A 17086-nucleotide genomic window follows, 5' to 3' on the forward strand; every position below is an offset into this window, starting at 1 on the left:
AAGTGTTGGTCCAATACTCCCTCTAGAGGCAGGGGACTCAGACAGGGCTGCTTTGCGGCCCCCGATCTGGGGCAGGGGCATTGGGCGGCCTGTGACATGGGCAGGAGCCTCTCCGCGTGTGTCCCAGGGACCCATCTGCCTGCGAACTTCGGTCACCTGGCAGGAAGCTACGATGCCCAGACCTATGCTTAGCTGTGCAGCACGGTATACTGCACGGACACGTTCCACACACACTTCAAGTAAGAGGGCGGCCTGAGTGGAAAGGTGAGAGTTTGGGCAGCTGTGCAGACAAAGAAGGCGCCCTTTGGCCTGGGCCTAAAAGCTTGTGACACTCCACTGGGCCTGCCGGGCTCTGAGGGCCCTGCCCTGGGCCCCCTGCTCCCCTGCCCTTTGTTCAGTCACAGCAGAGATGGCCACACCCACTCCCTCAGTGAGGGCAGTGTTCCAACCTCCCTCAGCCCCGCCCCCTCTCCGCAGGTTACCATGGACTACAGAGGCTGCATTCTGAGGCCAGGGCGTTCCGAGAATGCCAAGGGCAGACATGATGACCTTAAATGATTTCCTCTTGTGTCAGTGTTGGTAAACTTTAGGAGCTAGGAAATGGTCCACTTGACAGAAATGTTCAAATTTACTGGCATTTCATATATTGTCTGCTCTAACATTGTCCTGACTCTTTCTGTATATTCTTTACTTATGTTTTGGTTTTCCTTAATCAAAGTGTGTCTTTTAAATCTTTTCAAAGAAGATTCTTTGGACTTACTAAATCACCTGAATTTTATACGTTTTCTGTTGTATTAAGTTCTGCTCATATCTTTATTTATCTTTTCTCTATGTTCTCAGGGTTTATTGTTTTCATCTTCTGATGTCAATTAAAACACTTGGTTATTCATTTTAATAAATCTTTTTACTTATAAAGATTTGAACTTTTGAAGATTCCAGCTTACTTGTACGTGTCTAAGGGTCAGGTCCTCTCCATTGTTGCTGGCCTAAGGCTTAGTTCACCATACAGCAATGTATATATTGACCTATTTTAACCTCGACTTTCTGTGATTCCCTACATCTCACCTTTCTTTGCAGACAAGCCATTTGAAATACCCTTAACTTATTTCACAGCCAATAAGTCTTTGAAATAATGTGTATTTTTTAGAGAAATCTTCTTATATAATTAGGCAGAAAATCTGACCTGCCATAGTTTTCAAAACAGCATAATTTCACTCTTCTCAATGATTAATCTGTTGTATTACACAACCTTTGATTATTTAGCTTTATCAATGACATGTCCTTGAAAAATGTTTTAGAGATCCTACCAGTCTTTGAAAACATCCTTGTGCCTTGTTTCAGTTCCAGTTTGATGTATATTTTCTGCCTTGCACCCGATTATTCCTACATCTGATGGATGGCCTTGGGAATCTAATTCTGGTATTGATTGTTTTTGCTGATTGTCTCCCCTTGTAGCTGCTTTCTTCATTATTGTGTAAATTTAGATCATGAGCTCATGTTTAGCTAAACACCTGACCTTGTAAGAGGCTTAGGTGTGAACGCTCGTAAGTTTCAGCAGAAAGTCGGCAAAGATTTATTTGTGTCCCTCCAATGAGTGGCCCGCAAGGACCCCGTTTCTACAAGTGTTGCTCCAATACTCCCTCTAGAGGCAGGGGACTCAGACAGGGCTGCTTTGCGGCCCCCGATCTGGGGCAGGGGCAGTGGGCGGCCTGTGACCCGGGCAGGAGCCCCTCCGCGTGTGTCCCAGGGACCCATCTGCCTGCGAACTTCAGTCACCTGGCAGGAAGCTACGATGCCCAGAACTATGCTTAGCTGTGTAGCGCGGTGTACTGCGCGGACACGTTCCACACACACTTCAAGTAAGAGGGAGGCCTGAGTGGAAAGGTGAGAGTTTGGGCAGCTGTGCAGACAAGGAAGGCGCCCTTTGGCCTGGGCCTAAAATCTTGTGACACTCCACTGGGCCTGCCGGGCTCTGAGGGCCCTGCCCTGGGTCCCCTGCTCCCCTGCCCTTTGTTCAGTCACAGCAGAGATGGCCACACCCACTCCCTCAGTGAGGGCAGTGTTCCAAACTCCCTCAGCTCCGCCCCCTCTCCGCAGGTTACCATGGACTACAGAGGCTGCATTCTGAGGCCAGGGCCTTCCGAGAATGCCAAGGGCAGACATGATGACCTTAAATGATTTCCTCTTGTGTCAGTGTTGGTAAACTTTAGGAGCTAGGAAATGGTCCACTTGACAGAAATGTTCAAATTTACTGGCATTTCATATATTCTCTGCTCTAACATTGTCCTGACTCTTTCTGTATATTCTTTACTTATGTTTTGGTTTTCCTTAATCAAAGTGTGTCTTTTAATTCTTTTCAAAGAAGATTCTTTGGACTTACTAAATCACCTGAATTTTATACGTTTTCTGTTGTATTAAGTTCTGCTCATATCTTTATTTATCTTTTCTCTATGTTCTCAGGGTTTATTGTTTTCATCTTCTGATGTCAATTAAAACACTTGGTTATTCATTTTAATAAATCTTTGTACTTATAAAGATTTGAACTTTTGAAGACTCCAGCTTACTTGTACGTGTCTAAGGGTCAGGTCCTCTCCATTGTTGCTGGCCTAAGGCTTAGTTCACCATACAGCAATGTATATATTGACCTATTTTCCCCTCGACTTTCTGTGATTCCCTACATCTCACCTTTCTTTGCAGACAAGCCATTTGAAATACCCTTAACTTATTTCACAGCCAATAAGTCTTTGAAATAATGTGTATTTTTTAGAGAAATCTTCTTATATAATTAGGCAGAAAATCTGACCTGCCATAGTTTTCAAAACAGCATAATTTCACTCTTCTCAATGATTAATCTGTTGTATTACACAACTTTGGAGTATTTAGCTTTATCAATGACATGTCCTTGAAAAATATTTTAGAGATCCTACCAGTCTTTGAAAACATCCTTGTGCCTTGTTTCAGTTCCAGTTTGATGTATATTTTCTGCCTTGTACCCGATTATTCCTACATCTGATGGATGGCCTTGGGAATCTAATTCTGGTATTGATGGTTTTGGCTGATTGTCTCCCCTTGTAGCTGCTTTCTTCAATATTGTGTAAATTTAGATCATGAGCTCATGTTTAGCTAAACAGCTGACCTTGTAAGAGGCTTAGGTGTGAACACTCGTAAGTTTCAGCAGAAAGTCGGCGAAGATTTATTTGTGTCCCTCCAATGAGTGGCCCGCAAGGACCCCGTTTTCTACAAGTGTTGGTCCAATACTCCCTCTAGAGGCAGGGGACTCAGACAGGGCTGCTTTGCGGCCCCCGATCTGGGGCAGGGGCATTGGGCGGCCTGTGACATGGGCAGGAGCCTCTCCGCGTGTGTCCCAGGGACCCATCTGCCTGCGAACTTCGGTCACCTGGCAGGAAGCTACGATGCCCAGACCTATGCTTAGCTGTGCAGCCCGGTATACTGCACGGACACGTTCCACACACACTTCAAGTAAGAGGGCGGCCTGAGTGGAAAGGTGAGAGTTTGGGCAGCTGTGCAGACAAAGAAGGCGCCCTTTGGCCTGGGCCTAAAAGCTTGTGACACTCCACTGGGCCTGCCGGGCTCTGAGGGCCCTGCCCTGGGCCCCCTGCTCCCCTGCACTTTGTTCAGTCACAGCAGAGATGGCCACACCCACTCCCTCAGTGAGGGCAGTGTTCCAACCTCCCTCAGCCCCGCCCCCTCTCCGCAGGTTACCATGGACTACAGAGGCTGCATTCTGAGGCCAGGGCGTACCGAGAATGCCAAGGGCAGACATGATGACCTTAAATGATTTCCTCTTGTGTCAGTGTTGGTAAACTTTAGGAGCTAGGAAATGGTCCACTTGACAGAAATGTTCAAATTTACTGGCATTTCATATATTGTCTGCTCTAACATTGTCCTGACTCTTTCTGTATATTCTTTACTTATGTTTTGGTTTTCCTTAATCAAAGTGTGTCTTTTAAATCTTTTCAAAGAAGATTCTTTGGACTTACTAAATCACCTGAATTTTATACGTTTTCTGTTGTATTAAGTTCTGCTCATATCTTTATTTATCTTTTCTCTATGTTCTCAGGGTTTATTGTTTTCATCTTCTGATGTCAATTAAAACACTTGGTTATTCATTTTAATAAATCTTTTTACTTATAAAGATTTGAACTTTTGAAGATTCCAGCTTACTTGTACGTGTCTAAGGGTCAGGTCCTCTCCATTGTTGCTGGCCTAAGGCTTAGTTCACCATACAGCAATGTATATATTGACCTATTTTAACCTCGACTTTCTGTGATTCCCTACATCTCACCTTTCTTTGCAGACAAGCCATTTGAAATACCCTTAACTTATTTCACAGCCAATAAGTCTTTGAAATAATGTGTATTTTTTAGAGAAATCTTCTTATATAATTAGGCAGAAAATCTGACCTGCCATAGTTTTCAAAACAGCATAATTTCACTCTTCTCAATGATTAATCTGTTGTATTACACAACCTTTGATTATTTAGCTTTATCAATGACATGTCCTTGAAAAATGTTTTAGAGATCCTACCAGTCTTTGAAAACATCCTTGTGCCTTGTTTCAGTTCCAGTTTGATGTATATTTTCTGCCTTGCACCCGATTATTCCTACATCTGATGGATGGCCTTGGGAATCTAATTCTGGTATTGATTGTTTTTGCTGATTGTCTCCCCTTGTAGCTGCTTTCTTCATTATTGTGTAAATTTAGATCATGAGCTCATGTTTAGCTAAACACCTGACCTTGTAAGAGGCTTAGGTGTGAACGCTCGTAAGTTTCAGCAGAAAGTCGGCAAAGATTTATTTGTGTCCCTCCAATGAGTGGCCCGCAAGGACCCCGTTTCTACAAGTGTTGCTCCAATACTCCCTCTAGAGGCAGGGGACTCAGACAGGGCTGCTTTGCGGCCCCCGATCTGGGGCAGGGGCAGTGGGCGGCCTGTGACCCGGGCAGGAGCCCCTCCGCGTGTGTCCCAGGGACCCATCTGCCTGCGAACTTCAGTCACCTGGCAGGAAGCTACGATGCCCAGAACTATGCTTAGCTGTGTAGCGCTGTGTACTGCGCGGACACGTTCCACACACACTTCAAGTAAGAGGGAGGCCTGAGTGGAAAGGTGAGAGTTTGGGCAGCTGTGCAGACAAAGAAGGCGCCCTTTGGCCTGGGCCTAAAATCTTGTGACACTCCACTGGGCCTGCCGGGCTCTGAGGGCCCTGCCCTGGGTCCCCTGCTCCCCTGCCCTTTGTTCAGTCACAGCAGAGATGGCCACACCCACTCCCTCAGTGAGGGCAGTGTTCCAAACTCCCTCAGCTCCGCCCCCTCTCCGCAGGTTACCATGGACTACAGAGGCTGCATTCTGTGGCCAGGGCGTTCCGAGAATGCCAAGGGCAGACATGATGACCTTAAATGATTTCCTCTTGTGTCAGTGTTGGTAAACTTTAGGAGCTAGGAAATGGTCCACTTGACAGAAATGTTCAAATTTACTGGCATTTCATATATTGTCTGCTCTAACATTGTCCTGACTCTTTCTGTATATTCTTTACTTATGTTTTGGTTTTCCTTAATCAAAGTGTGTCTTTTAATTCTTTTCAAAGAAGATTCTTTGGACTTACTAAATCACCTGAATTTTATACGTTTTCTGTTGTATTAAGTTCTGCTCATATCTTTATTTATCTTTTCTCTATGTTCTCAGGGTTTATTGTTTTCATCTTCTGATGTCAATTAAAACACTTGGTTATTCATTTTAATAAATCTTTGTACTTATAAAGATTTGAACTTTTGAAGACTCCAGCTTACTTGTACGTGTCTAAGGGTCAGGTCCTCTCCATTGTTGCTGGCCTAAGGCTTAGTTCACCATACAGCAATGTATATATTGACCTATTTTCCCCTCGACTTTCTGTGATTCCCTACATCTCACCTTTCTTTGCAGACAAGCCATTTGAAATACCCTTAACTTATTTCACAGCCAATAAGTCTTTGAAATAATGTGTATTTTTTAGAGAAATCTTCTTATATAATTAGGCAGAAAATCTGACCTGCCATAGTTTTCAAAACAGCATAATTTCACTCTTCTCAATGATTAATCTGTTGTATTACACAACCTTGGAGTATTTAGCTTTATCAATGACATGTCCTTGAAAAATATTTTAGAGATCCTACCAGTCTTTGAAAACATCCTTGTGCCTTGTTTCAGTTCCAGTTTGATGTATATTTTCTGCCTTGTACCCGATTATTCCTACATCTGATGGATGGCCTTGGGAATCTAATTCTGGTATTGATGGTTTTGGCTGATTGTCTCCCCTTGTAGCTGCTTTCTTCAATATTGTGTAAATTTAGATCATGAGCTCATGTTTAGCTAAACAGCTGACCTTGTAAGAGGCTTAGGTGTGAACGCTCGTAAGTTTCAGCAGAAAGTCGGCAAAGATTTATTTGTGTCCCTCCAATGAGTGGCCCGCAAGGACACCGTTTTCTACAAGTGTTGGTCCAATACTCCCTCTAGAGGCAGGGGACTCAGACAGGGCTGCTTTGCGGCCCCCGTTCTGGGGCAGGGGCATTGGGTGGCCTGTGACATGGGCAGGAGCCTCTCCGCGTGTGTCCCAGGGACCCATCTGCCTGCGAACTTCGGTCACCTGGCAGGAAGCTACGATGCCCAGACCTATGCTTAGCTGTGCAGCACGGTATACTGCACGGACACGTTCCACACACACTTCAAGTAAGAGGGCGGCCTGAGTGGAAAGGTGAGAGTTTGGGCAGCTGTGCAGACAAAGAAGGCGCCCTTTGGCCTGGGCCTAAAAGCTTGTGACACTCCACTGGGCCTGCCGGGCTCTGAGGGCCCTGCCCTGGGCCCCCTGCTCCTCTGCCCTTTGTTCAGTCACAGCAGAGATGGCCACACCCACTCCCTCAGTGAGGGCAGTGTTCCAACATCCCTCAACCCCGCCCCATCTCCGCAGGTTACCATGGACTACAGAGGCTGCATTCTGAGGCCAGGGCGTTCCGAGAATGCCAAGGGCAGATATGATGACCTTAAATGATTTCCTCTTGTGTCAGTGTTGGTAAACTTTAGGAGCTAGGAAATGGTCCACTTGACAGAAATGTTCAAATTTACTGGCATTTCATATATTGTCTGCTCTAACATTGTCCTGACTCTTTCTGTATATTCTTTACTTATGTTTTGGTTTTCCTTAATCAAAGTGTGTCTTTTAAATCTTTTCAAAGAAGATTCTTTGGACTTACTAAATCACCTGAATTTTATACGTTTTCTGTTGTATTAAGTTCTGCTCATATCTTTATTTATCTTTTCTCTATGTTCTCAGGGTTTATTGTTTTCATCTTCTGATGTCAATTAAAACACTTGGTTATTCATTTTAATAAATCTTTGTACTTATAAAGATTTGAACTTTTGAAGACTCCAGCTTACTTGTACGTGTCTAAGGGTCATGTCCTCTCCATTGTTGCTGGCCTAAGGCTTAGTTCACCATACAGCAATGTATATATTGACCTATTTTCCCCTCGACTTTCTGTGATTCCCTACATCTCACCTTTCTTTGCAGACAAGCCATTTGAAATACCCTTAACTTATTTCACAGCCAAGAAGTCTTTGAAATAATGTGTATTTTTTAGAGAAATCTTCTTATATAATTAGGCAGAAAATCTGACCTGCCATAGTTTTCAAAACAGCATAATTTCACTCTTCTCAATGATTAATCTGTTGTATTACACAACCTTAGATTATTTAGCTTTATGAATGACATGTCCTTGAAAAATGTTTTAGAGATCCTACCAGTCTTTGAAAACATCCTTGTGCCTTGTTTCAGTTCCAGTTTGATGTATATTTTCTGCCTTGCACCCGATTATTCCTACATCTGATGGATGGCCTTGGGAATCTAATTCTGGTATTGATTGTTTTTGCTGATTGTCTCCCCTTGTAGCTGCTTTCTTCATTATTGTGTAAATTTAGATCATGAGCTCATGTTTAGCTAAACACCTGACCTTGTAAGAGGCTTAGGTGTGAACGCTCGTAAGTTTCAGCAGAAAGTCGGCAAAGATTTATTTGTGTCCCTCCAATGAGTGGCCCGCAAGGACCCCGTTTCTACAAGTGTTGCTCCAATACTCCCTCTAGAGGCAGGGGACTCAGACAGGGCTGCTTTGCGGCCCCCGATCTGGGGCAGGGGCAGTGGGCGGCCTGTGACCCGGGCAGGAGCCCCTCCGCGTGTGTCCCAGGGACCCATCTGCCTGCGAACTTCAGTCACCTGGCAGGAAGCTACGATGCCCAGAACTATGCTTAGCTGTGTAGCGCGGTGTACTGCGCGGACACGTTCCACACACACTTCAAGTAAGAGGGCGGCCTCAGTGGAAAGGTGAGAGTTTGGGCAGCTGTGCAGACAAAGAAGGCGCCCTTTGGCCTGGGCCTAAAATCTTGTGACACTCCACTGGGCCTGCCGGGCTCTGAGGGCCCTGCCCTGGGTCCCCTGCTCCCCTGCCCTTTGTTCAGTCACAGCAGAGATGGCCACACCCACTCCCTCAGTGAGGGCAGTGTTCCAACCTCCCTCAGCTCCGCCCCCTCTCCGCAGTTTACCATGGACTACAGAGGCTGCATTCTGAGGCCAGGGCCTTCCGAGAATGCCAAGGGCAGACATGATGACCTTAAATGATTTCCTCTTGTGTCAGTGTTGGTAAACTTTAGGAGCTAGGAAATGGTCGACTTGACAGAAATGTTCAAATTTACTGGCATTTCATATATTCTCTGCTCTAACATTGTCCTGACTCTTTCTGTATATTCTTTACTTATGTTTTGGTTTTCCTTAATCAAAGTGTGTCTTTTAATTCTTTTCAAAGAAGATTCTTTGGACTTACTAAATCACCTGAATTTTATACGTTTTCTGTTGTATTAAGTTCTGCTCATATCTTTATTTATCTTTTCTCTATGTTCTCAGGGTTTATTGTTTTCATCTTCTGATGTCAATTAAAACACTTGGTTATTCATTTTAATAAATCTTTGTACTTATAAAGATTTGAACTTTTGAAGACTCCAGCTTACTTTTACGTGTCTAAGGGTCAGGTCCTCTCCATTGTTGCTGGCCTAAGGCTTAGTTCACCATACAGCAATGTATATATTGACCTATTTTCCCCTCGACTTTCTGTGATTCCCTACATCTCACCTTTCTTTGCAGACAAGCCATTTGAAATACCCTTAACTTATTTCACAGCCAATAAGTCTTTGAAATAATGTGTATTTTTTAGAGAAATCTTCTTATATAATTAGGCAGAAAATCTGACCTGCCATAGTTTTCAAAACAGCATAATTTCACTCTTCTCAATGATTAATCTGTTGTATTACACAACCTTGGAGTATTTAGCTTTATGAATGACATGTCCTTTAAAAATGTTTTAGAGATCCTACCAGTCTTTGAAAACATCCTTGTGCCTTGTTTCAGTTCCAGTTTGATGTATATTTTCTGCCTTGCACCCGATTATTCCTACATCTGATGGATGGCCTTGGGAATCTAATTCTGGTATTGATTGTTTTTGCTGATTGTCTCCCCTTGTAGCTGCTTTCTTCAATATTGTGTAAATTTAGATCATGAGCTCATGTTTAGCTAAACAGCTGACCTTGTAAGAGGCTTAGGTGTGAACGCTCGTAAGTTTCAGCAGAAAGTCGGCAAATATTTATTTGTGTCCCTCCAATGAGTGGCCCGCAAGGACCCCGTTTTCTACAAGTGTTGCTCCAATACACCCTCTATTGGCAGGGGACTCAGACAGGGCTGCTTTGCGGCCCCCGATCTGGGGCAGGGGCAGTGGGCGGCCTGTGACCCGGGCAGGAGCCCCTCCGCGTGTGTCCCAGGGACCCATCTCCCTGCGAACTTCAGTCACCTGGCAGGAAGCTACGATGCCCAGAACTATACTTTGCTGTGTAGCGCGGTGTACTGCGCGGACACGTTCCACACACACTTCAAGTAAGAGGGCGGCCTGAGTGGAAAGGTGAGAGTTTGGGCAGCTGTGCAGACAAAGAAGGCGCCCTTTGGCCTGGGCCTAAAATCTTGTGACACTCCACTGGGCCTGCCGGGCTCTGAGGGCCCTGCCCTGGGCCCCCTGCTCCCCTGCCCTTTGTTCAGTCACAGCAGAGATGGCCACACCCACTCCCTCAGTGAGGGCAGTGTTCCAACCTCCCTCAGCCCCGCCCCCTCTCCGCAGGTTACCATGGACTACAGAGGCTGCATTCTGAGGCCAGGGCGTTCCGAGAATGCCAAGGGCAGACATGACGACCTTAAATGATTTCCTGTTGTGTCAGTGTTGGTAAACTTTAGGAGCTAGGAAATGGTCCACTTGACAGAAATGTTCAAATTTACTGGCATTTCATATATTGTCTGCTCTAACATTGTCCTGACTCTTTCTGTATATTCTTTACGTATGTTTTGGTTTTCCTTAATCAAAGTGTGTCTTTTAATTCTTTTCAAAGAAGATTCTTTGGACTTACTAAATCACCTGAATTTTATACGTTTTCTGTTGTATTAAGTTCTGCTCATATCTTTATTTATCTTTTCTCTATGTTCTCAGGGTTTATTGTTTTCATCTTCTGATGTCAATTAAAACCCTTGGTTATTCATTTTAATAAATCTTTTTACTTATAAAGATTTGAACTTTTGAAAATTCCAGCTTACTTGTTCGTGTCTAAGGGTCAGGTCCTCTCCATTGTTGCTGGCCTAAGGCTTAGTTCACCATACAGCAATGTATATATTGACCTATTTTCCCCTCGACTTTCTGTGATTCCCTACATCTCACCTTTCTTTGCAGACAAGCCATTTGAAATACCCTTAACTTATTTCACAGCCAATAAGTCTTTGAAATAATGTGTATTTTTTAGAGAAATCTTCTTATATAATTAGGCAGAAAATCTGACCTGCCATAGTTTTCAAAACAGCATAATTTCACTCTTCTCAATGATTAATCTGTTGTATTACACAACCTTAGATTATTTAGCTTTATGAATGACATGTCCTTGAAAAATGTTTTAGAGATCCTACCAGTCTTTGAAAACATCCTTGTGCCTTGTTTCAGTTCCAGTTTGATGTATATTTTCTGCCTTGCACCCGATTATTCCTACATCTGATGGATGGCCTTGGGAATCTAATTCTGGTATTGATTGTTTTTGCTGATTGTCTCCCCTTGTAGCTGCTTTCTTCATTATTGTGTAAATTTAGATCATGAGCTCATGTTTAGCTAAACACCTGACCTTGTAAGAGGCTTAGGTGTGAACGCTCGTAAGTTTCAGCAGAAAGTCGGCAAAGATTTATTTGTGTCCCTCCAATGAGTGGCCCGCAAGGACCCCGTTTCTACAAGTGTTGCTCCAATACTCCCTCTAGAGGCAGGGGACTCAGACAGGGCTGCTTTGCGGCCCCCGATCTGGGGCAGGGGCAGTGGGCGGCCTGTGACCCGGGCAGGAGCCCCTCCGCGTGTGTCCCAGGGACCCATCTGCCTGCGAACTTCAGTCACCTGGCAGGAAGCTACGATGCCCAGAACTATGCTTAGCTGTGTAGCGCGGTGTACTGCGCGGACACGTTCCACACACACTTCAAGTAAGAGGGCGGCCTCAGTGGAAAGGTGAGAGTTTGGGCAGCTGTGCAGACAAAGAAGGCGCCCTTTGGCCTGGGCCTAAAATCTTGTGACACTCCACTGGGCCTGCCGGGCTCTGAGGGCCCTGCCCTGGGTCCCCTGCTCCCCTGCCCTTTGTTCAGTCACAGCAGAGATGGCCACACCCACTCCCTCAGTGAGGGCAGTGTTCCAACCTCCCTCAGCTCCGCCCCCTCTCCGCAGTTTACCATGGACTACAGAGGCTGCATTCTGAGGCCAGGGCCTTCCGAGAATGCCAAGGGCAGACATGATGACCTTAAATGATTTCCTCTTGTGTCAGTGTTGGTAAACTTTAGGAGCTAGGAAATGGTCGACTTGACAGAAATGTTCAAATTTACTGGCATTTCATATATTCTCTGCTCTAACATTGTCCTGACTCTTTCTGTATATTCTTTACTTATGTTTTGGTTTTCCTTAATCAAAGTGTGTCTTTTAATTCTTTTCAAAGAAGATTCTTTGGACTTACTAAATCACCTGAATTTTATACGTTTTCTGTTGTATTAAGTTCTGCTCATATCTTTATTTATCTTTTCTCTATGTTCTCAGGGTTTATTGTTTTCATCTTCTGATGTCAATTAAAACACTTGGTTATTCATTTTAATAAATCTTTGTACTTATAAAGATTTGAACTTTTGAAGACTCCAGCTTACTTGTACGTGTCTAAGGGTCAGGTCCTCTCCATTGTTGCTGGCCTAAGGCTTAGTTCACCATACAGCAATGTATATATTGACCTATTTTCCCCTCGACTTTCTGTGATTCCCTACATCTCACCTTTCTTTGCAGACAAGCCATTTGAAATACCCTTAACTTATTTCACAGCCAATAAGTCTTTGAAATAATGTGTATTTTTTAGAGAAATCTTCTTATATAATTAGGCAGAAAATCTGACCTGCCATAGTTTTCAAAACAGCATAATTTCACTCTTCTCAATGATTAATCTGTTGTATTACACAACCTTGGAGTATTTAGCTTTATCAATGACATGTCCTTTAAAAATGTTTTAGAGATCCTACCAGTCTTTGAAAACATCCTTGTGCCTTGTTTCAGTTCCAGTTTGATGTATATTTTCTGCCTTGCACCCGATTATTCCTACATCTGATGGATGGCCTTGGGAATCTAATTCTGGTATTGATTGTTTTTGCTGATTGTCTCCCCTTGTAGCTGCTTTCTTCAATATTGTGTAAATTTAGATCATGAGCTCATGTTTAGCTAAACAGCTGACCTTGTAAGAGGCTTAGGTGTGAACGCTCGTAAGTTTCAGCAGAAAGTCGGCAAATATTTATTTGTGTCCCTCCAATGAGTGGCCCGCAAGGACCCCGTTTTCTACAAGTGTTGCTCCAATACACCCTCTATTGGCAGGGGACTCAGACAGGGCTGCTTTGCGGCCCCCGATCTGGGGCAGGGGCAGTGGGCGGCCTGTGACCCGGGCAGGAGCCCCTCCGCGTGTGTCCAAGGGACCCATCTCCCTGCGAACTTCAGTCACCTGGCAGGAAGCTACGATGCCCAGAACTATACTTTGCTGTGTAGCGCGGTGTACTGCGCGGACACGTTCCACACACACTTCAAGTAAGAGGGCGGCCTGAGTGGAAAGGTGAGAGTTTGGGCAGCTGTGCAGACAAAGAAGGCGCCCTTTGGCCTGGGCCTAAAATCTTGTGACACTCCACTGGGCCTGCCGGGCTCTGAGGGCCCTGCCCTGGGCCCCCTGCTCCCCTGCCCTTTGTTCAGTCACAGCAGAGATGGCCACACCCACTCCCTCAGTGAGGGCAGTGTTCCAACCTCCCTCAGCCCCGCCCCCTCTCCGCAGGTTACCATGGACTACAGAGGCTGCATTCTGAGGCCAGGGCGTTCCGAGAATGCCAAGGGCAGACATGACGACCTTAAATGATTTCCTGTTGTGTCAGTGTTGGTAAACTTTAGGAGCTAGGAAATGGTCCACTTGACAGAAATGTTCAAATTTACTGGCATTTCATATATTGTCTGCTCTAACATTGTCCTGACTCTTTCTGTATATTCTTTACGTATGTTTTGGTTTTCCTTAATCAAAGTGTGTCTTTTAATTCTTTTCAAAGAAGATTCTTTGGACTTACTAAATCACCTGAATTTTATACGTTTTCTGTTGTATTAAGTTCTGCTCATATCTTTATTTATCTTTTCTCTATGTTCTCAGGGTTTATTGTTTTCATCTTCTGATGTCAATTAAAACCCTTGGTTATTCATTTTAATAAATCTTTTTACTTATAAAGATTTGAACTTTTGAAGATTCCAGCTTACTTGTTCGTGTCTAAGGGTCAGGTCCTCTCCATTGTTGCTGGCCTAAGGCTTAGTTCACCATACAGCAATGTATATATTGACCTATTTTCCCCTCGACTTTCTGTGATTCCCTACATCTCACCTTTCTTTGCAGACAAGCCATTTGAAATACCCTTAACTTATTTCACAGCCAATAAGTCTTTGAAATAATGTGTATTTTTTAGAGAAATCTTCTTATATAATTAGGCAGAAAATCTGACCTGCCATAGTTTTCAAAACAGCATAATTTCACTCTTCTCAATGATTAATCTGTTGTATTACACAACCTTTGATTATTTAGCTTTATGAATGACATGTCCTTGAAAAATGTTTTAGAGATCCTACCAGTCTTTGAAAACATCCTTGTGCCTTGTTTCAGTTCCAGTTTGATGTATATTTTCTGCCTTGCACCCGATTATTACTACATCTGATGGATGGCCTTGGGAATCTAATTCTGGTATTGATTGTTTTTGCTGATTGTCTCCCCTTGTAGCTGCTTTCTTCATTATTGTGTAAATTTAGATCATGAGCTCATGTTTAGCTAAACACCTGACCTTGTAAGAGGCTTAGGTGTGAAGGCTCGTAAGTTTCAGCAGAAAGTCGGCAAAGATTTATTTGTGTCCCTCCAATGAGTGGCCCGCAAGGACCCCGTTTTCTACAAGTGTTGGTCCAATACTCCCTCTAGAGGCAGGGGACTCAGACAGGGCTGCTTTGCGGCCCCCGATCTGGGGCAGGGGCATTGGGCGGCCTGTGACATGGGCAGGAGCCTCTCCGCGTGTGTCCCAGGGACCCATCTGCCTGCGAACTTCGGTCACCTGGCAGGAAGCTACGATGCCCAGACCTATGCTTAGCTGTGCAGTACGGTATACTGCACGGACACGTTCCACACACACTTCAAGTAAGAGGGCGGCCTGAGTGGAAAGGTGAGAGTTTGGGCAGCTGTGCAGACAAAGAAGGCGCCTTTTGGCCTGGGCCTAAAAGCTTGTGACACTCCACTGGGCCTGCCGGGCTCTGAGGGCCCTGCCCTGGGCCCCCTGCTACCCTGCCCTTTGTTCAGTCACAGCAGAGATGGCCACACCCACTCCCTCAGTGAGGGCAGTGTTCCAACCTCCCTCAGCCCCGCCCCCTCTCCGCAGGTTACCATGGACTACAGAGGCTGCATTCTGAGTCCAGGGCGTTCCGAGAATGCCAAGGGCAGACATGATGACCTTAAATGATTTCCTCTTGTGTCAGTGTTGGTAAACTTTAGGAGCTAGGAAATGGTCCACTTGACAGAAATGTTCAAATTTACTGGCATTTCATATATTGTCTGCTCTAACATTGTCCTGACTCTTTCTGTATATTCTTTACTTATGTTTTGGTTTTCCTTAATCAAAGTGTGTCTTTTAAATCTTTTCAAAGAAGATTCTTTGGACTTACTAAATCACCTGAATTTTATACGTTTTCTGTTGTATTAAGTTCTGCTCATATCTTTATTTATCTTTTCTCTATGTTCTCAGGGTTTATTGTTTTCTTCTTCTGATGTCAATTAAAACACTTGGTTATTCATTTTAATAAATCTTTTTACTTATAAAGATTTGAACTTTTGAAGATTCCAGCTTACTTGTACGTGTCTAAGGGTCAGGTCCTCTCCATTGTTGCTGGCCTAAGGCTTAGTTCACCATACAGCAATGTATATATTGACCTATTTTCCCCTCGACTTTCTGTGATTCCCTACATCTCACCTTTCTTTGCAGACAAGCCATTTGAAATACCCTTAACTTATTTCACAGCCAATAAGTCTTTGAAATAATGTGTATTTTTTAGAGAAATCTTCTTATATAATTAGGCAGAAAATCTGACCTGCCATAGTTTTCAAAACAGCATAATTTCACTCTTCTCAATGATTAATCTGTTGTATTACACAACCTTTGATTATTTAGCTTTATCAATGACATGTCCTTTAAAAATGTTTTAGAGATCCTACCAGTCTTTGAAAACATCCTTGTGCCTTGTTTCAGTTCCAGTTTTATGTATATTTTCTGCCTTGCACCCGATTATTCCTACATCTGATGGATGGCCTTGGGAATCTAATTCTGGTATTGATTGTTTTTGCTGATTGTCTCCCCTTGTAGCTGCTTTCTTCATTATTGTGTAAATTTAGATCATGAGCTCATGTTTAGCTAAACACCTGACCTTGTAAGAGGCTTAGGTGTGAAGGCTCGTAAGTTTCAGCAGAAAGTCGGCAAAGATTTATTTGTGTCCCTCCAATGAGTGGCCCGCAAGGACCCCGTTTCTACAAGTGTTGCTCCAATACTCCCTCTAGAGGCAGGGGACTCAGACAGGGCTGCTTTGCGGCCCCCGATCTGGGGCAGGGGCAGTGGGCGGCCTGTGACCCGGGCAGGAGCCCCTCCGCGTGTGTCCCAGGGACCCATCTGCCTGCGAACTTCAGTCACCTGGCAGGAAGCTACGATGCCCAGAACTATGCTTAGCTGTGTAGCGCGGTGTACTGCGCGGACACGTTCCACACACACTTCAAGTAAGAGGGCGGCCTGAGTGGAAAGGTGAGAGTTTGGGCAGCTGTGCAGACAAAGAAGGCGCCCTTTGGCCTGGGCCTAAAATCTTGTGACACGCCACTGGGCCTGCCGGGCTCTGAGGGCCCTGCCCTGGGTCCCCTGCTCCCCTGCCCTTTGTTCAGTCACAGCAGAGATGGCCACACCCACTCCCTCAGTGAGGGCAGTGTTCCAACCTCCCTCAGCTCCGCCCCCTCTCCGCAGGTTACCATGGACTACAGAGGCTGCATTCTGAGGCCAGGGCCTTCCGAGAATGCCAAGGGCAGACATGATGACCTTAAATGATTTCCTCTTGTGTCAGTGTTGGTAAACTTTAGGAGCTAGGAAATGGTCCACTTGACAGAAATGTTCAAATTTACTGGCATTTCATATATTCTCTGCTCTAACATTGTCCTGACTCTTTCTGTATATTCTTTACTTATGTTTTGGTTTTCCTTAATCAAAGTGTGTCTTTTAATTCTTTTCAAAGAAGATTCTTTGGACTTACTAAATCACCTGAATTTTATACGTTTTCTGTTGTATTAAGTTCTGCTCATATCTTTATTTATCTTTTCTCTATGTTCTCAGGGTTTATTGTTTTCATCTTCTGATGTCAATTAAAACACTTG

The sequence above is a fragment of the Mesoplodon mirus genome (genome assembly GCF_964341445.2).
Source record: "Mesoplodon mirus genome assembly, chromosome: 1".
In the NCBI taxonomy this organism is placed as follows: Eukaryota; Metazoa; Chordata; class Mammalia; order Artiodactyla; family Ziphiidae; genus Mesoplodon; species Mesoplodon mirus.